This window comes from Triticum urartu, chromosome 5 (genome assembly GCF_003073215.2).
Source record: "Triticum urartu cultivar G1812 chromosome 5, Tu2.1, whole genome shotgun sequence".
In the NCBI taxonomy this organism is placed as follows: domain Eukaryota; kingdom Viridiplantae; phylum Streptophyta; class Magnoliopsida; order Poales; family Poaceae; genus Triticum; species Triticum urartu.
The window spans coordinates 251,022,306-251,048,241 of record NC_053026.1 but is presented as its reverse complement, the minus strand read 5'-3'; positions in this window follow the sequence as shown (position 1 = coordinate 251,048,241).

Sequence of the window (25,936 nt, the reverse complement as noted above, 5' to 3'; positions counted from 1 at the left end):
TGATTGATCTCTAGCCGACACAGGTATTTGAGAGAAACCAGAATAACCATCTAGAAAGCAATAGTGTGTATGTTTGCATAATCTTTCTAGCATTTGATCAATAAACGGTAAGGGGTAATGATCTTTCTTAGTAGCTTTATCTAATTTGCAGAAATCAATTACCATCCTATAACCTGTGATAATTCTTTGTGGAATCAATTCATCTTTATCATTAGGAACAACAGTAATACCTCCCTTCTTAGGGACACAATGGACAAGACTTACCCACTCACTATCAGCAACGGGATAGATTATACCTGCCTCCAAAAGCTTTAGTATTTCTTTTCTTACCACTTCTTTCATTTTAGGATTCAGACGTCGTTGAGGATCATGAACTGGTTTGGCATCTGCTTCCAAATTTATTTTATGTTGACATAGAGTGGGACTAATGCCCTTAAGATCATCAAGAGTATATCAATAGCAGCACAATGCTTCTTCAGAGTTATCAATAATCTTTCTTCTTCATGCTCTGAAAGGTTAGCACTAATAATAACAGGATATATCTTCTTTTCATCAAGATAAGCATATTTAAGATTATCAGGCAAAGGTTTAAGCTCAAACACGGGATCACCCTTAGGTGGAGGAGGATCCCCTAAAATTTCAACAAGCAAATTGTGATGCAGAATAGGTTCCTGTTTAAAGAATACTTCATCTATTTCCCTTCTTTCATTCATGAACATATCATTTTCATGGTCTAGCAAATAATGTTCTAAAGGATCTCTAGGAGGTACGGCAATAGAAGCAAGACCAATAATTTCATCCTTACTAGGTAATTCTTCCTCACGATGTTGTTTACTAAATTTAGAGAAATTAAACTCATGAACCATATCATCCAAGCCAACAGTAACAACATTCTTTGTGCAATCTATGGTAGCATTGACAGTATTTAAGAAGGGTCTACCAAATATAATGGGACAAAAGCTATCTTGCGGAGAACCAAGAACAAGAAAATCAGCAGGATATTTAGTTTTCCCACACAAGACTTCAACATCTCTAACAATTCCCATTGGTAAAATAGTATCTCTATTGGCAAGTTTAATTGTGACATCAATATCTTCTAACTCAGCAGGTGCTATTTCATTCTTAATTTCTTCATATAAGTCAATAGGTATTACATTAGCACTAGCACCCATATCACATAAGCCATGATAACAATGATCTCCTATTTTAACAGAAATAACAGGCACGCCTACCACAGGTCTATGTTTATCTTTATCACAAGGTTTAGCAATTCTAGCAGTTTCACCTTCGAACTGAATAACATGCCCATCAATATTATTAGACAAGAGATCTTTAACAATAGCAATATTAGGTTCTACTTTAACTTGCTCAGGAGGTGTATAAGTTCTAATATTGCTTTTATGAACAACAGTTGAAGCTTTAGCATGATCCTTTACTCTAACAGGGAAAGGTGGTTTCTCAACATAAGAAGTAGGAACAATAGGATCATTATAAGTGACAGTCTTTTCTTCAACTTTAATAGGTGCAGCTACTTTAAATTCTATGGGAGGATGATATTTAAACCACTTCTCCTTAGGGAGATCAACATAAGTAGCAAAAGATTCACAAAAAGAAGCTACTATCTTAGAGTCAAGTCCATATTTAGTGCTGAACTTACGGAAAATATCGGTATCCATAAAAGATTTAACACAATCAAACTTAGGTGTCATACCTGACTCCTTACCTTCGTCGAGGTCCCAATCTTCAGAGTTGCATTTAATTCTATCCAATCAATTCCATCTGAATTCAATAGTCTTCATCATAAAAGAGCCAGCACAAGAAGTATCAAGCATGGTGCGATTGTTATCAGAAAGCCGAGCATAAAAACTTTGCATAATTATTTCTCGCGGGAGCTCATGGTTGGGGCATGAATATAACATTGATTTAAGCCTCCCCCTAGCTTGAGTATCTCCTTCGCGAGGCCAGAAAGTATATATATAATTGCGATCACGATGAACAAGATGCATAGGGTAATACTTTTGATGAAATTCCAACTTCAATCTTTTATAGTCCCATGATCTCATATCATCACATAGCCTATACCATATCAATGTGTCTCCCTTCAAAGATAAAGGGAAGACCTTCTTCTTAGCAACATCATCGGGTATACCTGCAAGCTTAAATAATCCACAAACTTCATCCACATATATTAAGTGCTCATCGGGATGCTTTGTTCCATCTCCTGTAAAAGGATTAGCTAGCAGTTTTTATATCATACCCGAAGGATCTCATAAGGAATTTCATTTTCAATAGGTTCAGTAGGTTTAGGAGCAACTCTTTGCTCTATTGGACGGGGTGAAGATACCCCGAACAAGCCCCTCAGAGAATTACTTTCCATAGTAACAAGTGACAGTAAATTTCAGCACACTATATAAATTTTTCCTTACCAAATTCCACCTACCAAAGGCGCTACACTCCCCGGCAACGGCGCCAGAAAAGAGTCTTGATGACCCACAAGTATAGGGGATCTATCGTAGTCCTTTCGATAAGTAAGAGTGTCGAACCCAACGAGGAGCAGAAGGAAATGATAAGCGGTTTTCAGCAAGGTACTCTCTGCAAGTACTAAAATAAGTGGTAACAGATAGTTTTGTGATAAGATAGGTTGTAACGAGCAACAAGTAACAAAAGTAAATAAAGTGTAGCAAGGTGTCCCAATCCTTTTGTAGCAAAGGACAAGCCGGAACAAACTCTTATAATAGGAAAAGCGCTCCCGAGGACACATGGGAATATCGTCAAGCTAGTTTCCATCACGTTCATATGATTCGCGTTCGATACGTTGATAATTTGATATGTGGGTGGACTAGTGCTTGGGTGCTGTTCTTACTTGAACAAGCATCCCACTTATGATTAACCTCTATTGCAAGCATCCGCAACTACAACAAAAGTATTAAGGTAAACCTAACCATAGCATGAAACATATGGATCCAAATCAGCCCCTTACGAAGCAACGCATAAACTAGGGTTTAAGCTTCTGTCACTCTAGCAACCCATCATCTACTTATTACTTCCCAATGCCTTCCTCTAGGCCCAAATAATGGTGAAGTGTTATGTAGTCGACATTCACATAACACCACTAGAGGCTAGACAACATACATCTTATCAAAATATCAAACGAATGCCAAATTCACATGACTACTCATAGCAAGACTTCTCCCTTGTCCTCAGGAACGGACGTAATTACTCACAAAGCATATTCATGTTCATAATCAGAGTGGTAATAATATGCATATAGGATCTGAACATATGATCTTCCACCAAATAAACCAACTAGCATCAACTACAAGGAGTAATCAACACTACTAGCAACCTACTAGCACCAATCCCGGACTTTGAGACAAGAATTGGATACAAGAGATGAACTAGGGTTTGGAGATGAGATGGTGCTGGTGAAGATGTTGATGAAGATTGCCCTCTCCCGATAAGAGGAGCGTTGGTGATGACGATGGTGATGATTTCCCCCTCCCGGAGGGAAGTTTCCCCGGTAGAACAGCTCTACCGAAGCTCTAGATTGGATCCGCCAAGGTTCCGCCTCGTGGCGGCGGAGTCTCGTCCTGAAAAGTTCCTTCTTATTTTTTTCTCATCGAAAGACCTCATATAGGAGAAGATGGGCGTCGGAGAGCCACCAGGGGGCCCATGAGGTAGGGGGGCGCGCCCTAGGGGGGGCGCCCCCACCCTCGTGAGAAGGGTGTGGGCCCCCTGGCCTTCATCTTTGGCGAGGATTTTTCTTTATTTATTTTAAGATGTTCCGTGGAGTTTCAGGACTTTTGGAGTTGCACAGAATAGGTCTCTAATATTTGCTCCTTTTCTAGCCCAGAATTCTAGCTGCTGGCATTCTCCCTCCTTATGTAAACCTTGTAAAATAAGAGAGAATAGCCATAAGTATTGTGACATAAAGTGAAATAACAGTCCTTAATGCAATAAATATCGATATAAAAGCATGATGCAAAATGGACGTATCAAGCGGCGCTCCTCATGTTTTGGGGATTCAAGTTGGCTCGCATGGTGCACCTAACAGCAACACACAAGAGCACACAACACTGCAGTCCACACATGTTGAGCAACACTGCATACTTAACTGAAGAAGTATGCACATGCACGACATGTCGACATGCATACTTAACTGAAGTTGGCCTGCAAAAAATCAACACAGTGGACTGCATCCATGTTAATTACCGCTGAAAATGGTTAGCCATACTAATTACTCCACAAAATGGTGAAGAATAGCCGACCGTGTGCAGCCATACTATTTTTCTTGAGCATATGAATGAACATGTAGACATTCAACTGTAGAAAACCATCTCTATCTACTGGAAATGACATCCAACCAAAAACAAAATTGACTAATTACTCCCAAAAGCACCAGAAATCAATAAAAATTGAGAGGATAAATAAACAGAGTAGTTCAGGACAGCAAGAAATTTCTCCCAAATTGGGGCTTTTCTATTTTTGGACGAAGTTGAAACACACATGGGAGGAGGAGGCTCACCATCGCCGGGGAGGAGTCTCGATGAAGGAAACTACTACGAGGAAGGTTAGGAGGCAGCGCCGGGCAAGAGACAGGGAGCGGCCGGTGCGTGAGGAGAGGAAGATGGCAGACGTTGCAGGGTGAGAAAGATGGCGGTTTGGGGTGGCCGGGCACGAAGTCTGGGCCGGACGCCTCTCCGTACCTCGATGGCCGGCGGCGGCTCAAGTCCCCTATGCTGTAGTTGAAACACACCCGTGGAGGAAGGTAAAAGCGGTGGCCGTCACTGGTAGCAGTGGGTCGAGGCGTGCGCGAGCATGATAGGATGTAGTGCGCGAACGGAACAAGGATGCATGCCTCCACCATGCCGGAGCTTGCATCCAGCACAAGATGTCCTCAACCGGAGGACGGAAGAGCATGGGAGACCTGTGCCGATGGAGTCGTGGGGAGTCCCAGACTACATCCTCTAGAGAAGTGATTTTCATTCCTTTTCTGTTAACTTTCTGCTTTAGCTTCTTTCTTTATTAAATCACAACTTAGTACTGTTAGTAGTACTAGTAGCGGCTACACTTGTCTTGGAGAAAGATCAAGTTGCAGCAACACAGGCTACTACATGTTGGGCAGAAACAAATTGAACTTCAAGATGGACATGATTATGGCATGTAGCAGAATGGCCGTGTTGGAAGTAGAGGAGGCTGCCTCCACCGTGGATCAAGGGGGAGGGAGGCCTCCGTTGTGGTTCCAGGGGGAGTGAGGCCGCCACCGCCATGGATCCATGGGAGGGAGGCCCTGTACAGAGGTAGGGAGGCTGCCGCCGCGGTGGATCAAGGAGGGGGGCGGGGCGAGCCGGTGGTCGGCGGTGGTGGAATGGGCATCGGGCAACATACCAATTTAGGAAACTCGCCATCGGTGGCGAGTGCGGAGATGGTAGCGATGGCGCATGGGATCCAGGGCCAGCGTCTGCGCGTGGGATCCAGCCCGGCGGCGGGGGCGGCGGTGCGCAGGGTCAGGGGCGGCTACGGTTGGGTAGTCCTCGGCGGCAGGTGGGTCTGGGGATCGAGGGGAGAGTGAGAGTGCCGGAGGTGGTGGACGGTTGGTCGGGCTTTTTTCTTCTTCTTTGAGATCTCGGCAACAATCCGCTCACCCCTATATAGGCACTCCGTGATCCAAATAGTTATTCTAATCCTGGGATTAGAATCATGTTGTCCTATATATATATATTCGGATCTCTCCAACACATAGTGCTTTCCAAAGGAAAAAGTGTAAAAAGGAAAGGTGATGATCACCATGACTCTTGTATAAGGGTAGAAGATAAAAGTAAAAGATAGGCCCTTCGCAGAGGGAAGCAGAGGTTGTCATGCACTTTTATGGTTGGATGCACGCAATTTTAATGCAAAAGAACGTCACTTTATATTGCCGCTTATGATAAAGACATTTATTATGAGGTATGGTGGACTCTCATGGCAAAATTGGGTTTATGGGATGTTTGGAAGCACAAGTAGTATCTCTACTCGTTGCAAAGAATTTGGCTAGCATGAGAGAGAAAGGCAATCTCAACATGTTGGATGATCCATGACAATATAACTTCTATTTGGGTATAAGAAAACATAACCCATTATGTTGTCTTCCTTGTCCAACATCAACTTTTTAGCATGTCATATTTTAACGAGTGCTCACAATTACAAAAGATGTCCAAGATAAAATATTTATATGTGAAGCCTCTCTTTATTTATTACTTCCTATTAATTGGAACAATGACCAAAACTATGTTTGTCAACTCTCAACAACTTCTATTCATCATACTCTTTATATGTGAAGTCATTACTCTCCATAAGATCAATATATGATCTTTTTATTTATTTTTATTCTTTCTTTACTTATTTAATTCGCTCAATATCATAGCAAGAGAGCAAAGCCCTCAACTCAAAACCACTATTTATTATATATAACTCATGGACTCGATTACATAGATAAAGATCGAAACAAAACTCAAAGCTAGATTATGCTAAAAAACTTCATTCTACTAGATCAAGATATAACCAAAAAGGATCGAACTAGAAAAATGATGAAGATAAAGATGTGATGGTGATACGATACCGGGGCACCTCCCCCAAGCTTGGCAGTTGCCAAGGGGAGTGCACATACCCATGTATTTATGTCTCTTTCTTCGGAGGTGGTGGTGATGGAGTTGTTGATGTAGTAGGCTTATCATCACTCTTCCAAGGCATAGGCTCACCATCATAGAAAGATGAATGAGCCTGTGGGATCCTCAAATCTGCAGCCAAACTCATCCTCTTAAATCTGTATTCATATTGACAATTTTGGTTTTATAGGTCATAGATCTGGGCTTGGAGATGCTCAATTTTCTCATGAAGCTTGAAGATGGCCTCCCCATTGTTCTTGGCATCTAGCTTGTGATTGTCGGTGAACTCAACGATCATCATGTGGTTGGCTTTGAGTCCACGCTCCACCATCCCTTCGCACTTGAAAACTTGCTGCTCCATCTCTTAAAGTCTTGTCTTCATGCTTCCAGTATTCTTCGGTCCCTCAACATCGCAGATGTGCAGCACCCCCTCACGCATCTCAATGGTTTGACGGTGTCGCAGCACCTCCGCGAGGTAAGGATTGATGACCTTCTCGAAAAACTTGTCCTTGGGGGCGCTTGGAGATGTCATGGCAATCTAGATCTATCAGAGAAACAGCTCGAAACAAAAACAAGAGATATTGTCATGGTACGGTGGTCAAAACCTTCGGGAGATTATATAATGAATTTTTACCAACCATACGAAGTATTGTGCAAGAAATTGGAGTCCGGAGGGCACACAAGGTGGCCACAAGGTCGAGGGGCGCACCTAGGGGGGTAGGGCGTGCCCTCCACCCTTGTGGTGGCCTCGTGTCTCTTTCGGACTACTTTTAATTTTCGTAATTTTTTAAATATTCCAAAATGGAGAAAAATTGCTACTGGAAATGTTTTGGAGTCGGTTTACTTATCGTACCACATACCTATTCCTTTTTGGAGTTTGAAATGTTCTGGGCAGTGTCCCTTATGTACTCCTCCGGGGTTACAGTATCAATTATATTGGTCTCAACATTTATGGGAGTACCTGAAATATAATGCTTGATTCTTTGACCGTTTACCACCTTCGGATTTGTGCCTTCGGCGTTGTTTATTTTTATGGCACCAGAACGATAGACCTCCTCGATAATGTAAGGACCTTCCCATTTAGAGAGAAGTTTTCCTGCAAAAAATCTTAGACGAGAGTTGTATAGAAAAACATGATCACCTACATTAAACTCACGCTTTTGTATCCTTTTGTCATGCCATCTTTTAACTTTTTCTTTAAATAATTTGGCATTCTTATAGGCTTGGGTTCTCCATTCATCAAGCGAGCTAATGTCAAATAACCTCTTCTCACTGGCAAGTTTGAAATCGTAGTTCAGCTCTTTAATAGCCCTATATGCCTTATGTTCTAGTTCGAGAGGTAAGTAACATCGTTTTCCATAAACCATTTTATACGGAGACATACCCATAGAGTTCTTATAAGCAGTTCTATAAGCCCATAAGGCATCATCAAGTTTCTTAGACCAATTCTTTCTAGATCTATTAACAGTATTTTGCTAAATCAATTTAATCTCTCTATTGCTCAATTCTACTTAACCACTAGACTGAGGATGATAAGGAGATGCAATTCTATGTTGACTGTTGCCATCATATTTATCAAGCATTTTATGGAAAGCACCGTGAATAAAATGTGAACCACCATCAGTCATTAAATATCTAGGGACTCCAAACCTCGGAAAAATAACTTCTTTAAGCATCTTAATAGAAGTGTTATGATCAGCACTACTAGTTGGAATAGCTTCTACCCACTTAGTAACATAATCAACAACTAAAATATGTGTATACCCATTAGAGGAAGGAAAAGGTCCCATATAATCAAAGCCCCAAACATCAAATGGTTCCATAACAAGTGAATAATTCATAGGCATTTCCTGACGTCTACTAATATTGCCAATTCTATGGCATTCATCACATGACAAGACAAACTTACGAGCATCCTTGAAGAGAGTAGGCCAATAAAAACCGGATTGCAATACCTTATGTGCAGTTCTATCTCCAGCGTGGTGTTCTCTGTAAGACTCAGAGTGGCACTTGTGTAGGATCTGTTCCTATTCATGCTCAGGTACACAATGTCTAATAACACCATCTACTCCTTCTTTATAAAGGTGTGGACCATCCCAAAAGTAATGTCTTAAATCATAGAAAAACTTTTTGTTTTGCTAGTATGTGAAACTAGGTGGTATAAATTTAGCAACAATGTAATTAGCATAATCCACTACCAAGGAGTATTATGAGAAGAATTTATGACAGCTAACTATTCATCAGGAAAGCTATCATCAATAGGTAGTGGGTCATCAAGAACATTTTCTAACCTAGACAAGCTGTCTGCAACGGGGTTCTCAGCTCCCTTTCTATCAATAATATGCAAATCAAATTCTTGTAACAAGAGAACCCATCTAATAAGTCTAGGTTTAACATCTTTATTTTGCATAAGATATTTAATAGCAGCATGATCAGTGTGAACAGTTACTTTGGAATCAACAATATAATATCTGAACTTATCACAAGCAAATACAACCGCTAAAAATTCCTTTTCAGCAGTATCATAATTTCTCTAGGCACTGTCTAGAGTTTTACTAGCATAATAAATAACATTTAATTTTTTAACAACTCTTTATCCTAGAACAGCACCAACAGCATAATCACTAGCATCACACAAAATTCCAAAGGGTAAATTCCAATCAGCTGGCTGAACAATAGGTGCAGAAATCAAGGCTTTCTTAAGTGTTTCAAATGCTTCTACACAATCATCATCAAAAACAAAAGGAACATCTTTTTGCAAGAGATTAGTGAGAGGCCTAGAAATTTTAGATAAGTCTTTAGTAAACCTCCTATAAAAACCAGCATGACCAAGGAAACTTCTTATACCTTTGATATCTTTAGGACACGACATCTTTTCAATAGCATCTACTTTAGCTTTATCAACTTCAATACCTCTTTCAGAAATTTTATGCCCCAAGACAATAACCTCATTAACCATATAGTGGCACTTCTCCCAATTCAAGACAAGATTAGTTTCTTCACATCTCTGCAAAACTCGATCAAGGTTGCTTAAGCAATCATCAAAAGAAGTTCCGTAAACGGATAAATCATCCATGAAAACCTCAACAACATTTTCACAAAAATCAGAGAATATAGCGGTCATACATCTTTGAATGGTAGCAGGTGCATTGCATAAACCAAAAGGCATACGTCTATAAGCAAAGGTACTGAAAGGGTAGGTAAAAGTGGTCTTCTCCCGATCATATTTTGACACATGTATTTGAGAAAAACCAGAATAACCATCTAGAAAGCAAAAATGTGTATGTTTGGATAGTCTTTCTAGTATTTGGTCAATAAAAGGTAGATGGCAATGATCTTTTCTAGTAGCTTTATTCAATTTGCGAAAATCAATTACCATTCTATAGCCTGTAACAATTCTTTGCGGAGTCAATTCATTCTTATCATTAGGAACAACAGTAATACCTCCCTTCTTAGGGACACGATGAACATGACTTACCCATTTACTATTAGCAATAGGATAAATTATACCTGCCTCCAAAAGCTTTAGTATTTCATTTCTTACCACTTCTTTCATCTTAGGATTTAGCCTTCGTTGGTGATCAACAACTGGTTTAGCATCAGGCTCCAATTTAATTTTGTGCTGACATAGAGTGGGACTAATGCCCTTAAGATCATCAAGAGTATATCCTATAGCAGCTCAGTGCTTCTTCAGAGTTTTCAATAATTTCTTTTCTTCTTGCTCTGAAAGGTTAGCACTAATAATAACAGGATATGTCTTCTTTTCATCGAGATAAGCATATTTCAAAGTACCATGTAATTGTTTAAGCTCAAACACGGGATCACCCTTGGGTGGAGGAGGATCCCCAAGGATTTCAACAGGCAAATTGTGTTTCAGAACATGCCCTTGATTAAGGAATATTTCATCTATTTCCCTTCTTTCATTCATAAACATATCATTTTCATGGTCTAGCAAATATTGTTCTAAAGGATCAGTAGGAGGAACGACAATAGAAGCAAGACCAATAATTTCATACTTACTAGACAATTCTTTATCGTGGGGTTGTCTATGAAATTTAGGGAAATTAAAATCATGAGACATATCCCCTAAACCAACAGTAACAATATCTTTCTTGCAGTCTATCTTAGCATTGACAGTATTCAAGAAAGGTCCGCCAAATATAATGGGACAAAATTTATCTTGTGGGGAAGCAAGAACAAGAAAATCAGTAGGATATTTTATCTTCCCACACAAGACTTCAACATCTCTAACAATCCCAATTGGTGATATGGTATCTCTGTTGGCAAGCTTAATAGTAACATCAATATCTTATATCTCAGGAGGTGCAATATCATTCATAATTTCTTTATATAAGGAATAAGGAATTGCACTCACACTAGCACCCACATCACATAAGGCATGATAAAAAGGATCTCCTATTTTAACAGAAACAACAGGCATGCCAACAATAGGTCTATGTTTATCTTTCATATCAGGTTTAGCAATCCTAACACCTTCATCATAGAAATAAATAACATGCCCATCAATATTATGAACCAAGAGATCTTTAACCATAGCAATACTAGGTTCAACTTTAATTTGCTCAGGGGGTGTAGGTGTTCTAGTATAACTCTTACGAACCACAGTTGAAGCTTTAGCATGATCCTTTATTCTAACAGGAAAAGGTGGTTTCGCAATATAAGTAGTAGGAACAATAGGATCAACATTATAAGTAATAGTTTCTTCTTCAAATTTAATAGGTTCTACTGCTTTAACTTCAATGGGAGGATAATATTTAAACCACTTCTCCTTAGGGAGATCAACATGAGTAGCAAAAGATTCACATAAATAAGCTGCTATTTCAGAGTCAAGTCCATATTTAGTGCTAAAATCACAAAAAGCATCGGTATCCATAAAAGATTTATCACAATCAAACTTAAGGTTTATACCTGACTCCTTACCTTTGTCGAGTTCCCAATCTTCAGAGTTGCGTTTAATTCTTTCCAATAAATCCCATTTGAATTCAATATCCTTCTTCATAAAAGAACTAGTACAAGAAGTATCGAGCATGGATCGATCATTATGAGAAAGTCGAGCATAAAATTTTGAATAATAATTTCTCTTAAGAGCTCATGACTAGGGCACGAATATAACATTGACTTAAGCCTCCCCCAAGCTTGAGTGATAGTTTCTCCTTCATGAGGCCAAAAAATATATATGATTCCGATCACGATGAACCAGATGCATAGGATAAAACTTCTGATGAAATTCCAATTTTAATCGGTTGTAGTTCCAAGATCCAATATCATCACATAGCCTATACCCTGTCAATGAATTTCCCTTCAAAGATAAAGGGAAGACCTTCTTCTTGACAACATCCTCGGGCATACCTGCAAGCTTAAATAATCCACAAACTTCATCCACATAGATTAGGTGCATATTGGGATGTAATGTTCCATCTCCTGCATAAGGATTAGCTAGCAGTTTCTCTATCATACCCGAAGGAATTTCATAATAAATATTTTCAGTAGGTGCAGTTGGTTGAGGAGAAACTCTTTGCTCTTCCCTTCAAGGTGAAGATACCCCGAACAAGCCCCTCAAAGGATTATTTTCCACAGGAACAAGTGACAGTAAATTTCAGCGCACTATATAAATGTTTCCTTACCAAATTCCACTTACCAAAGGCCCTTCACTCCCCAACAACGGCGCAAGAAAAGAGTCCTGATGACCCACAAGTATAGGGGGTCTATCGTAGTCCTTTCAATAAGTAAGAGTGTCGAAGCCAACGAGGAGCATAAGGAAATAACAAGCAGTTTTCAGCAAGGTATTCTCTGCAAGCACTAGAATTATCGGTAACAGATAGTTTTGTGACAAGATCATTCGTAACGGGTAACAAGTAACAAAGAACAAGGCGCAGCAAGGTGGCTCATCCTTTTTGTAGCAAAGGACAAGCCTGGACGAACTCTTATATAAAGCAAAGCGCTCCCGGGGACACATGGGAATTGTTGTCAAGTTAGTTCTCATCATGCTCATATGATTCACGTTCGTTACTTTGATAATTTGATATGTTGGTGGACCGGTGCTTGGGTGCTGCCCTTCCATGGACAAGCCTCCACTTATCATTAACCCCTCTCGCAAGCATCCGCAACTATGAAATAAGAATTAAGGTAAACCTAACCATAGCATGAAACATGTGGATCCAAATCAGCCCCTTACGAAGCAACGCATAAACTAGGGTTTAAGCTTCTGTCACTCTAGCAACCCATCATCTACTTGTTATTTCCCAATGCCTTCTCGTAGGCCCAAATCATGGTGAAGTGTCAAGTAGTCGACGTTCACATAACACCACTAGAGGAAAGACAACATACATCTCATCAAAATATCGAAAGAATACCAAATTCACATGATTACTTATAACAAGACTTCTCCCATGTCCTCAGGAACAAACGTAACTACTCACAAAGCATATTCATGATCAATATAAGAGGAGTATTAATTATCATTAAGGATCTGAAAATATAATCTTCCACTGGATAAACCAACTAGCATCAACTACAAGGAGTAATCAACACTACTAGCAGCCCACAGGTACCAATATGAGGTTTTGAGACCAAGATTGAATACAAGAGATGAACTAGGGTTTGAGAGGAGATGATGCTGGTGAAGATGTTGATGGAGATTGACCCCCTCTCTATGAGAGGATCGTTGGTGATGACGATGGCTTCGATTTCCCCCTCCCGGAGGGATGTTTCCCCGGCAAAATAGCTCCGCCGGAGCCTTAGATTGGTTCTGCACAGGTTCCGCCTCGAGACGGCGGTGCTTCGTCCCGAAAGATTTCTTCTTATTTTTTCCTGGTCAAAACACACCATATAGCAGAAGATGGGCATCAGAGGCCTGCCAGGGGGCTCACAAGGACGGGGGGCGCGCCCAGGGTGTAGGGCGCGCCCTCCACCCTTGTGGCTGACTAGTGGTCCCCCTCTGGTGCTTTCTTTGCCCAATATTTTTGTTATATTCCAAAAATATTCTCCATGAAGTTTCAAGACTTTTGGAGTTGTTCAGAATAGGTCTCTAATATTTTCTCGTTTTCTACTCCAGAATTTCAGCTGCCGAAATTCTCCCTCTTCATATAAACCTTATAAAATAAGAGATAAAATGCATAAGTATTGTGATATACTCCCTCCGTTTCTTTATATAAGGTGTATTTATTTTTTGATAAAATTCCACAATATAAGGTGCATTTGTTCTAATTCTTCATAATTCCGATCTTGGCCCTCCAGAAAAAGGAAGGTATCTCTCCCCTGATTGCATGTATCTCTCCTTGTAGAGAAAGAAAAGGAAACTATCTCTCTCTCCCAATTGTGTGTATCTCTTCCTTTCCTAGTATAAATGATTTACTTGCCGCTAATCTACATATTAGAGAAGGGTAATTTTGTCCTAACTAGTGCATAATTATGTGTATTGGTCACCGTGCCGAAAATAATACACCTTAGATAAAGGAATGGAGGGAGTAATGTGTAATAATAGCCCGTAATGCAATAAATATCTATATAAAAGCATGATGCAAAATGGACGTATCACACGCCTATTGATACAAAGGCCAAGCTATCTGCCATGGATGGTTCTCCTGCTTCGGAAGCTGCTTTTTACCGGTCTATCATTGCGGCTCTTCAGTACCTCACTCTCACTCAACCGGAGCTCTAGTATGCAGTTCAGCACGTGTGTCTTCACATGCATGCTCCTTGGGGTGGTCATTGGGCCGTTGTCAAGCGTATTCTCCGCTATATCTGTGGCACTATGGATCTCGGCATCGCATTGCATGCCTCCACCGACACCTCCCTCATCGCAGTCTCTGATGTTGACTGGGTTGGCTGCCCCGACACTCGCCGCTTTACTTCGGGCTACTGTGTTTTCCTTGGACCATAACTTATCTCGTGGTCATCCAAGCGGCAGCCTACGGTCTCCTGTTCCAGCGTTGAGCCTGAGTATCGTGCTGTGGCCAACGTCGTCACCGAGTGCTCGTGGCTCCGTCAGCTGCTCTAGGAGCTTTCATGTCCTGTCGACATGGCAACGATGGTCTACTGCGACAACGTCTCGGCTGTTTACCTCTCTGCCAACCCGGTTCATCATCGTTGTACCAAGCACATTGAGTTAGATATTCATTTTGTTCGGGATCAGGTGGCCCTTTGTTATAGGGTGGAACCCTATGATGGATCTTTCACGAATTGGAGGGGAAATCCCCAAGAACAAGATGAACACAAAGGAGAATCACAAGAGAAACACTCAAGAACAATCCCAAATCACACATCTACTAGACTCACATCCACACAAGATCCAAAAAGATACAAGAACAACAAAGGGAAAGATACAAGATATAGTTCATCCCAAATTCCAAAGGGAGGTGATGTATTGGTGATCCTATTATGGGGATCCTTCCCTAGATGGGGTCCTGAATCCACTAGGGATCTTCCCCAATGGAGGTCTTGATCTCCATGGGAGAGGTCTCTCTCTCTCTCTCAAGAGGAGGTACAAGGAGCAAAGCTCAACTAGATCATGTCATATCCTTTGCTAAGTCTAAATGGAGGAGGGAGAGGAGTATATATAGGTGGCTGGAGGTGAGGGACGAAGTGGAGGCCCAACAGGAGATCATAGCCGTCCATCCTAAAGGGCCCGTGCGCACGATGGTCCCATGGGCACAGTACAAGCCCGTGCGCATGGGGTGCTCCAGCACCAGCTCCCTATGTAGTCCGTGCGCACGGGGTCTTCGAGGCCCGTGGGCACGGGGTCGCTTGGGAGATGCAGAGTTGATCTTTGTGCACTCCTTCTTCCTCCTTGTGGCCTGTGGGTCCTTCTCCTTGGCCTCCGGGATGCTCCCTAGCTGCTTGGCGGCGGTCGTCCTCGTACCTAATGATGCACAATGATCCATGGTGAGGTAGCAACCAAGTCCAATGGATATTCATGTAAATCTCGAAGAGGAGCGGGTTCACCTTAAGTCTGGTAGGTCGACTTGGGGCTTGAGGTGCTATGAAGGTGTACATGGAGATGACCATGGGATGCTACACATCATCCCCTTGGGAAAGATCGGACCTCAGATCGTAAACCATATCGCCATGTACACGATAGGCATGGATGTACTTGTTGTCGGACGGAGTGTATGTGATGGCGCAATCTAAGTACTTCAAGATGTCGTCAGGATGGTATACATGCAAAACGAGCAAACACAAGGGGCACTTGGAAATATAATGGTTAGCGCGCACAATGCATCCATCAAGGAAGTATGAGTTCGTTCAAAAAGATTGTTCGTGACAAGGCATGAGATGCTTATCCAAATGATATAGAATGATATGTAATGCATTCGTGGGAGAAAATTCATTCATTTTACACACAAAGGTGTTGTGAATGTGATCAAGGCAACCATTGTGCAAAATGATGTCATAATGGAATGGTGTACCAAAAGCATGAATATGGTAATTGGTGCTCAATGTGACTATGTGATCATGCAATTGATGATGGGTAATGTGATCATTATGTATGAAGAGGCCATCAAGAAAGATCACAACAAATTTGCTAATGAAGTGCATAAGCTCATATATCATGGATGACATAGAAATACAAGATGGAACAAGGCAATCATAATGCAAGTCAATCCATGCATAAAGTGCAAACTTGTTATGGGTGGTGTTGTACCATGGCTCAATGTCATGGCATAAGTGGTGGTCCGGTGGTGCTTCCACTAAGTTCGAACACCCCTCAACTTGAAGATCCATAGGGTCCATCTCCAATGTCGGTCCTCCATCCAATATATGTATCATGCAGACAAGAAGGAGACAATAATTAAAGAATGACCCATCCAATATGCGTAGTTGAGGATGGCTCAAAGGGAAAGAGTTCACCTTATGAATATGCCCGAAGATGTTGGAGTTGCACATCAAGTATGCCTTCACATAACCAGTATGTCTCATGACGGTATCGCCTTGTGAATCCTTTAAAACGAAAAAACATGACAAACACTCGGAAAAACAAATGAGGTTAGTGGAATTGCAAAACCTATTCGTGTGGTGGGTTACCAAACAAGTGTTTTCAACATTCTTATCATAAGAAAGGACAAGGGTGTAGTGCATGGTATGTAGGCATAAGATGCTAGAACAACCAAATGCATTAAGTGCAATGAAACAAGCATGCATCACATTTAAGATGTCCAAGTCTCCAAGATAAATAAACATAGCATGGTTGCACTCACCACAAGGCAATATGAGAGATGCAACTAATGAAGACAATTGACAATGAGCAAGATAAATTATGTGAGTGGCATGAAGATATACGTCATCAACCCAATGAAACGAGCAAGAATGGATCATGGGTGATGCATCATAGTAAGCAATCATAACAATCAAGTCTAGCAAGCTAGTGGTGCGAAGATGCAACATACTAGAGGTAATCATGTCAAGCATGGCATGTGTGTAAATAGTAGGCATGAATAATGCACTTGACATATCACAAGCATGAAAACAAGATAGGAATATAGTATCACCATTGCATTAGCAAGAGGTTCTATGTAAATAGTAATGGAACATCATGACTCTCCCAACACAAGAATCAACAATAGCATGTGGTACATGGTAAACATGGCAATAGCAACAAGGATCTCCACCAAGCATGCAAATACACATAGTAGTAGAAGAATGGTGAATCATATGTAAGTGCAAGGATGGGTCACAACCACATGGCAAAGGCATATAAAGAGGCATAACATGCAAAGTGAAGACGGTAAAATGAGCATAAGGTGACAAGTGGTATATAGACCGTAGCCGTGTGAGAGACAAGTAAAAGAGATGCGCGTAGTCCGTCTGTGAAGAGAATGGTGGTAAGGACAATCCACGGAATCCCAAATAGTCGTTGCTCTCAAGAGCTCGTTTCATCAACTCATGGGATTGTGAGGTTGACGAGTGTTCATTGTTGGGAAACGTAGCATGCAATTTCAAAAAAATCCTACGCTCACGCAAGATCTATCTAGGAGATGCATAGAAATGAGAGGGAGAGTGTGTCTACGTACCCTTGTAGACCAAAAGCGGAAGCGTTTGATAATGCGGTTGATGTAGTCAAATTTCTTCTAGCTCTGACCGAACTTCTTCTATCTAGGATATGCATAGAAATGAGGGGGAGAGTGTGTCTACGTACCCTTGTAGACCGAAAGAGGAAGCGTTTGACAATGCGGTTGATGTAGTCAAACTTCTTCTAGCTCTGACCGACCTAGCACCTAACGTAAGACACCTCTGAGTTCTGCACACGTTCAACGCGATGACGTCCCTCGCCTTCTTGATCCAGCAAGGTGTCAAGGAAGTATATGAGTTCCATCAACACGACGGCATGGTGACATCGTGACGATGATGGTGAAGTGATTTGTGCAGGGCTTCGCCTAAGCACCGTGAGAATATGACCGGAGGTGTAAACTGTGGAGGGGGCGCCGCACATGGCTAACAATTGATGTTGTGTGTTCTAGGCACCCCCTCCCCACAAATATATAGGTGGGAGGGGGAGAAGAGCAGCAAGGGTGCAACCCAAGTAGGAGGAATCCTACTTGGGGTCCTCCCCAATTCGCCCCCCCCCTTCCGTATTTGCCGGAGGGGGGAAAGGGAAGAGGAAGGAGAGAAGGAAAGGGGGGGCGAACCCCCTCTTTCCCTTCTGCCACTCGGCCTCCTTCCTTGGGCGGGGGGAACCCCTTGTGGGCTGGTGTGCTCCCCTTCTATGGCCCATATGGCACATATCTTCCCCCCCGGGGTTCCGGTAACCCCCCGGTACTTCGATAAATATCCGATACTATCTGAAACACTTCTAGTGTCCGAATACTATCATCCTATATATCAATCTTTACCTCTCGACCATTTCGAGACTCCTTGTCATGTACATGATCTAATCCGGGACTCCGAACAACATCCGGTCACCAAATCACATAACTCATATAATACTAAATCGTCATCGAACGTTAAGCGTGCAGACCCTACGGGTTCGAGAACTATGTAGACATGACCGAGACACCTCTCTGGTCAATAACCAATAGCGGAACCTGGATGCTCATATTGGCTCCTACATACGCTACGAAGATCCTTATCAGTCGAAGCGTTATGACAACATATGTTATTCCCTTTGTCATCGGTATGCTACTTGCCCGAGAATCGATCGTCGGTATCCACATACCTAGTTCAATCTCGTTACCGGCAAGTCTCTTTACTTGTTCTATAATACATCATCTTGTAACTAACTCATTAGTCACTTTGCTTGCAAGGCTTCTTATGATGTGCATTACCGAGAGGGCCCAGAGATACCTATCCGATATTCAGAGTGACAAATCCTAATCTCGATCTATCCTAACCAAACAAACACTTTCAGAGATACCTGTAGAGAATCTTTATAATGACCCAGTTATGTTGTGATGTTTGATAGCACACAAGGTATTCCTCCGGTATCAGGGAGTTGCATAATCTCATAGTCAAAGAAATATGTATTTGACATGAAGAAAGCAATAACAATCAAACTGAACGATCAATATGCTAAGCTAACGGATGGGTCATGTCCATCACATCATTCTCTTAATGATGTGATCCTGTTATCAAATGACAACTCATGCCCATGGTTAGGAAACCTTAACCATCTTTGATCAACGGGCTAGTCAAGTAGAGGCTCACTAGGGACACAGTGTTTTTCTATGTATTCACACATGTATTTGGGTTTCCGATCAATACAATTCTAGCATGAATAATAAACATTTATCATGAATAAGGAAATATAAAATAACAACTTTATTATTGCCTCTAGGGCATATTTCCTTCAGTATCTGATACGTCCCCAATGTATCTATAATTTTGATTGTTCCATGTTGTTATATTATCAATCTTGGATGTTTTATAATCATTTTGTAGTCATTTTACATCATTTTTTGGTACTAACCTATTGACATAGTGCCAAGTGCCAGTTCCTGTTTTTTCCGTGTTTTTTACATCGCAGAAAATCAATATCAAACGGAGTCCAAATGCCATGAAACTTTACGGAGATTTTTTATGGGCCAGAAGGAACAAGTTGGGCCCTGGAAGCACCTGGGGGGAGTCCCGAGGAGGGGACAACCCACCAGGGTGCGCCAGGAGGCCTAGGCGCGCCCTGGTGGGTTGTGCCCACCTCGGATGCCCCTCGGACCCCCTCCTTGCTCTATAAATTCCCAAATATTCCAGAAACCCTAGGGGAGTCGACGAAATATTCATCCAGCTGCCGTAGAGTCCAGAACCACCAGATCCAATCTAGACACCATCTCGGATGGGGTTCACCACCTCCAATGGTGCCTCTCCGATGATGCGTGAGTAGTTCTTTGTAGACCTTCGGGTCCATAGTTAGTAGCTAGATGGCTTCATCTCTCTCTCTCTTGATTGTCATTAAAAAGGTCTCTTGGAGATCCATATGATGTAAATCTTTTTGCGGTGTCTTTTGTTGGGATCTGATGAACTTTGAGTTTATGATCAGTCATATCTTTTTATATCCATGACAGTTATTTGAGTTTCTTTGATCTCTTATACGCATGATCTCTTATATCTTCTCAGATATTTGGCCATTGTTTAGCCAACTTGATCTATTTATCTTGCAATGGGAAGAGGTGCCTGGTAGTGGGTTTGATCTTATGGTGCTTGATCCCAGTGATAGAAAAGGGAACCGACACGTATGTATCATTGCTACTAAGGATAAAAAGATGGGATCTATATCTACGCAATAGATAAACGGATCTTGTCTACATCATGTCATCGTTCTTATTGCATTACTCTGTTTTTCCATGAACTTAATACACTAGATGCATGCTGGATAGCAGTCAATGTGTGGAGTAATAGTAGTAGATGCAGGCAGGAGTCGGTCTACTAATCTTGGACGTGATGCCTATGTAATGATCATTGCCTGGACATCGTCATAATTATTTGAGGTTCTATCAATTGCCCAACAGTAATTTGTTTACCCGCTGTTTGCTATCTTTCTCGAGAGAAGCCACTAGTGAAACCTACGGCCCCCGGGTCTTCTTCCTCATATATTTGCTTGCGATCTACTTTTCCTTTGCATTTTTATTCTGATCGATTAAACCAAAAATACAAAAATACTTTGCTGCATTTTATTTTATTTGCGATCTATTATTTCAATCTACTATAATTTTCTGGCATCGTTACCCGAAAGGGATTGACAACCCCTTTAACACGTCAGGTTGTGAGGTGTTGTTATTTGTGTGCAGGTGTTGTTTACGTTGTGTTGCTTGGTTCTCCTACTAGTTCGATAACCTTGGTTTCTTCACTGAGGGAAATACCTACTATCGCTGTGCTGCATCATCCCTTCCTCTTTGGGAAATACCAACGTAGTCCTAGCAGACAGTAGCTTTTCTGGCACTATAGTCAGAGAGCAATCTGTCTCCCACTTGCACTAGAGTCAATAATCTAGATTAAATTGTAATGATTCTAACACCCATGGAGTCTTGGTGATGATCATGTTTTGCTTGTGGAAGAGGCTTAGTCAACGGGTCTGCTACATTCAGATCCGTATGTATTTTGCAAATCTCTATGTCTCCCTCCTTGACTTGATCACGAATGGAGTTGAAGCGTCTCTTGATGTGTTTTTGTTCTTTTGTGAAATCTGGATTCCTTTGCTAAGGCAATTGCTCCAGTATTGTCACAAAATATTTTCATTGGACCCAATGCACTAGGTATTACACCTAGATCGGATATGAACTCCTTCATTTGCTGCTTCCGAAGCAGCTATGTACTCCGCTTCACACGTAGATCCCGCCACGATGCTCTGCTTGGAACTGCATCAACTGACAGCTCCACCATTCAATATAAATATGTATCCGGTTTGTGACTTAGAGTCATCCGGATCAGTGTCAAAACTAGCATCAATGTAACCATTTACGACAAGCTCTTTGTCACCTCCATAAAAGAGAAACATATCCTTAGTCCTTTTTAGGTATTTCAAGATCTTCTTGACCGCTGTCCAGTGATCCACTCCTGGACTACTTCGGTACCTCCCTGCTAAACTTATAGCAAGGTACACATCAGGTATGGTACACAGCATAGCATACATGATAGAACCTATGGCTGCAGCATAGGGAATGACTTTCATTTTCTCTCTATCTTCTAGAGTGGTCGGGCATTGAGGCCCTGTTTGGTTCCGTTGTGGATTTCTAAAAGCAGCTGTGAAAAATCTGATGTGGAAAAACAGCTATGGAAAATTTGATGTGAAAAAGATGTAGGTCATTTTGCAAAGCAGCTGATACAGCTTTTTCAGAATTTGGCCCGCTGCGGAATCAGATTTTGGAAAGCACGTCCTGGGCTGCTTCCGCTTTTGGTTCAGATTTTGGCAGCGGATTTCTGGAATCGGATTCTGCTGGGTTCGCCCTTTGGTTCAGATTTTGCTACACAGCAATGGAATCCGTCGATAAAAGCTGAACCAAATAGGGCCTGAGTCTGACTCAACTTCACACCTTGTAACACATTCAAGGACCCTTTCTTTGACTGGTCCATTTTGAACTTCTTCAAAACTTTATCAAGGTATGTGCTTTGTGAAAGTCCTATTAAGTGTCTTGATCTATCTCTATAGATCTTGATGCCTAATATATAAGCAGGTTCACCGAGGTCTTTCATTGAAAAACTTTTATTCAAGTATCCTTTTATGCTATCCAGAAATTCTACATCATTTCCAATCAACAATATGTCATCCACATATAATATTAGAAATGCTACAGAGCTCCCACTCACTTTCTTGTAAATACAGGCTTCTTCGAAAGTCTGTATAAAACTGTATGATTTGATCACCTCATCAAAGCGTATATTCCAACTCCGAGATGCTTGCACCAGTCCATAGATGGATCGCTGGAGCTTGCACACTTTGTTAGCACCTTTAGGATCGACAAAACCTTCTGGTTGCATCATATACAACTCTTCTTTTGGAAATCCATTGAGGAATGCAGTTTTGACGTCCATTTGCCATATTTCATAATCATAAAATGCGGCAATTACTAACATGATTGGGACAGACTTAAGCATCGTTACGGGTGAGAAAGTCTCATTGTAGTCAACTCCTTGAACTTGTCAAAAACCTTTCGCGACAAGTCGAGCTTTGTAGACAATAACATTACCATCAACGTCAGTCTTCTTCTTGAAGATCCATTTATTCTCTATGGCTCGCCGATCATCTGGAAAGACAACTAAAGTCCACACTTTGTTCTCATACATGTATCCTATCTCAAATTTCATGGCTTCAAGCCATATTTATCAAAATCTGGGCTCATCATAGCTTCTTCATAGTTCATAGGTTCGTCATGGTCTAGTAACATGACTTCTAGAACAGGATTACTGTACCACTCTGGTGTGGAACGTGCTCTGGTTGACCTACGAGGTTCAGTAGTAACTTGATTTGAAGTTTCATGATCATCATCATTAGCTTCCTCTCTAGTTGGTGTAGGCATCACGGGAATGGTTTTCTGTGATGAGCTACTTTCCAACTCGAGAGAAGGTACAATTACCTCATCAAGTTCTACTTTCCTCCCACTCACTTCTTTCGAGAGAAACTCCTTCTCTAGAAAGTTTCCATTCTTGGCAACAAAGAAATTGCCTTCGGATCTGTGGTAGAAGGTGTACCCTATTGTTTCCTTACAGTATCCTATGAAGACGCACTTCTCCGATTTGGGTTCGAGCTTATCAGGCTGAAGCCTTTTGACATAAGTGTCGCAACCCCAACTTTAAGAAACAATAGCTTAGATTTCTTGCCAAACCATAGTTCATACGGTGTCATCTCAATGGATTTAGACGGCGCCCTATTTAATGTGAATGCAGTTGTCTCTATTGCATAACCCCAAAATGATAGTGGTAAATCGGTAAGAGACATCATAGATCGCACCATATCTAATAAAGTACGGTTACGACGTTCAGACACACCATTACGCTATGGTGTTCCAGGTGGCGTGAGTTGTGAAACTATTCGACATTGTTTCAAATGAAGGCCAAACTCGTAACTCAAATATTCGCCTCCGTGATCGGATCGTAGAAACTTTATTTTCTTGTTACGATGATTCTCCACTTCACTCTGAAATTCTTTGAACTTTTCAAATGTTTCAGACTTGTGTTTCATCAAGTAGATTGATGAACCCACAAGTATAGGGGATCAATTGTAGCTCTTTTTGATAAGTAAGAGTGTCGAACCCAACGAGGAGTAGAAGGAAATGACAAGTGGTTTTCAGCAAGGTAATGTCTACAAGGGCTGAAATTATAAGTAACAGAGTAGTTTGATAGCAAGGTAATTTGTAACGAGCAAGTAACGATAGTAGTAATAAAAGTGCAGCAAGATAGCCCAATCCTTTTGAGGAAAAGGACATGCCAAAATGGTCTCTTATGATAAGCAAAATGTTCTTGAGGGTACATGGGATTTTCATCTAGTCACTTTCACCATGTTGGTTTGATTTGTGTTTGGTACTTTGATAATTTGATATGTGGGTGGACCGGTGCTTAGGTGTTGTTCTTACTTGAAAAAACCTCATACTTATGATTAACCCTCCCACAAGCATCCACAACTACGAGAAAAGTATTAAGAGTAAATTCTAACCATAGCATTAAACTTTTAGATCCAATCGGTCCCTTACGGAATAGCGCATAAACTGGGGTTTAAGCTTCAGTCACTCTCGCAACCCATCATCTAATTGCTACTCCACAATGCATTCCCTTAGGCCCAAATATGGTTAAGTGTCATGTAGTCGACGTTCACATTACACCACTAAGGGAATCACAACATACATACTATCAAAATATCGAACACATATCAAGTTCACATGATTACTTGCAACATGATTTCTCCTGTGACCTCAAGAACAAAAGTAACTACTCACAAATGATAATAATGCTCAAGGTCAGAGGGGTATTAAATAGCATATTGGATATAAACATATAATCTTCCACCAAATAAACCATATAGTAATCAACTACAAGATGTAATCAACACTACTAGTCACCCACAAGCACCAATCTATAGTTCCGGTAACAAGATTGAACACAAGAGATGAACTAGGGTTTGAGATGAGATGGAGTTGTTGAAGATGTTGATGGAGATTGCCCTCCCCAAGATGGGAGAGTTGTTGGTAATGATGATGAAGATCATTTCCCCCTCTGGGAGGGATATTCCCCCAGCGGAATCGCTCCGTCGGAGGGCAACAGTGCTCCTGCCCAAGTTCTGCCTCGAGATGGTGGAGCTCCGTCCCGAAAGTCCTCCTCTTCTTATTTCTAGGTCAAAATGACCTATATACCAGAAGATGGGCACCAGAGGTGGGCCTGGGTGAGCGCAACCCACCAGGGCGCACCTAGGCTCCCTGGCGCGCCCAGGTGGGTTGTGCCACCTGGTGGGCCCCTCTGGTAGTTATTTGCTCAACTGTTCATCATATATTTGATAAAAAATCTCTGTAAAGTTTCATCTTGTTTGGAGTTGTGCATAATAGGTGGCCCGACGTAGCTTTTCCAGGTCTAGATTTCCAGCTGCCGGAATTCTCCCTCTTTGTGTATACCTTGCATATTATGAGAGAAAAGGCATTAGAATTACTCCAAAAGCATTATTATGGATAAAAACATCATAAATAATAGTAGGAAAACATGAAGCAAAATGGACGTATCAACTCCCCCAAGGTTAGACCTCGCCTGTCCCCAAGCGAAAACCGAAATAAAAAAACATGTCCACATGCTTAGAGAGAGAGGTGTCGATAAAAACAAATACGGACATAGAAGCATCATCTAGATTATTATAACAACAACAAATTTAATCATAAGACTTTTATCATATATTTCTCATGAATAAGTAACAATTCATCACATAATTGAAGTATAAAGCAAAAACTCTATTAAAAACCAACAAACTATGTTTTGAGTCAACTTTGCAATTACAATTCATCATCTTTTCAGGAAGGGTCACGTATCAGAGCCTTTAGGCAAGTCCACATACTCAACCATCATATAGTCTTCTATGATTGCTAACACTCACCGCATACACATGAGCAAAACGTTTCAACTGGACACATAAGAAGATAGGGGCTTATAGTTTCGCCTCCCAACATATTCACCTCAAGGGTGATGTCAACAATAATAACTCATGCTACCCATATTCTACTGGACATATGTGCCTAGATCTTTCCTCACCACATGGTGCTTGCCAAAGGAGAAAATAAAAAGGAATAGGGAGAAAACTTTGACTCTTGCATAAAAGTAAATTCATAAAAGTAAAAGATAGGCCCTTCATAGAGGGAAGCAGAGGTTGCCATGCG